At 45.0% G+C, this 1,040-nt stretch overlaps 1 protein-coding gene across 1 annotated transcript in view; it reads left to right on the forward strand.

Moving 5' to 3' along the window:
* LOC135544043 (NEDD4-binding protein 2-like 1) overlaps nucleotides 1–164 on the forward strand; it is an 11,087-nt gene extending 10,923 nt beyond the window's left edge. Inside the window, exon 5 of the mRNA XM_064971402.1 lies at nucleotides 1–164. This exon is cut by the window's left edge and continues 2,451 nt beyond it. The gene's annotated coding sequence lies outside the window, so the exon portion shown is untranslated.
* Nucleotides 165–1,040: the final 876 nt, after the last annotated feature.

Genomic DNA, 1,040 nt, shown 5'->3' on the forward strand with positions numbered 1-1,040 from the left:
TGTTTACATCACATAAAAAATGTGTATTGAATCTGTGTTGAGAATATTGCTTTACAAGTCAGGTAGTAAAGAGTTAGTAGCTGTTTTACATGTGCTTTTCCACCCGTTGCTCTGTGCTCACATTCCAGATGTTGTTCAATTAAATGAAAACCCTTGTAAAAAAAGGTGTTGTGTGTTTTATTTACTCCTTTTTTCGATCTTGTCTCATCGCCTCCCCAACGGGCTTGGGAGGCGAAGGTCGAGTCATGCGTCCTCCATAACATGACCCGCCAAACCGCACTTCTTAACCCCCGCCCGCTTAACACGGAAGCCAGCTGGACAGTGTCAGAGGAAACACTGTTCAACTGACGACCAAGGTCAGCCTGTAGGCGCCCGGCCCACCACAAGGAGTCGCTAGAGTGCAATGAGCTAAGTAAAGCACACCTGGCCAAACCCTCCCCTAACCAGGACGACGCTGGCCCAATTGTGTCCCTCCCAATGGGACTCCCGATCACGGCCGGTTGTGATACAGCCCGGGATCAAACTTGGGTCTGTAATAATGCCTCAGACCCCTGGCCTTAGACCCCTGCACTACTTGGGTGGCCCAAATGGTCTGTTTTTGTCCGAATTATTGCATGATTTGAAATTGATTGCAAATATTGTACATTTAAACATAGTTCTACGTTTTTTAAATGTATTTTTATGCTAATTTGTGAATATAAATGTCTCTGCATATGATGTGGCTGGTTCACTGGCTGCTCCTTTTCCTCTACTTCCTCTTCTTCACCTGGAGAGGGCCGAGCACAGTCTGGTAGAGAAGCAGTCTTTCTTCTTCTTCTTCCACTTCTTCTTCTTTTTTTTTTCCGTATTCTTCTTTTCCTCCTCCTCTGCAGGAACCCCACAAAGGGTTCTATTTGGAACTCGAAAGGGTTCTATCTGGAACCTAAAAGGGTTTTCCTATGGGGACAGTTGAAGAACCCTTTTGGAAGCCTTTTTTCTAAGAGTATATATGAAGACAGTCGCTATGAAGACAGTCGCTATGAAGATAGTAGCTATGAAGA

The sequence above is a fragment of the Oncorhynchus masou genome, chromosome 8 (assembly GCF_036934945.1).
Source record: "Oncorhynchus masou masou isolate Uvic2021 chromosome 8, UVic_Omas_1.1, whole genome shotgun sequence".
Lineage (NCBI taxonomy): Eukaryota > Metazoa > Chordata > Actinopteri > Salmoniformes > Salmonidae > Oncorhynchus > Oncorhynchus masou.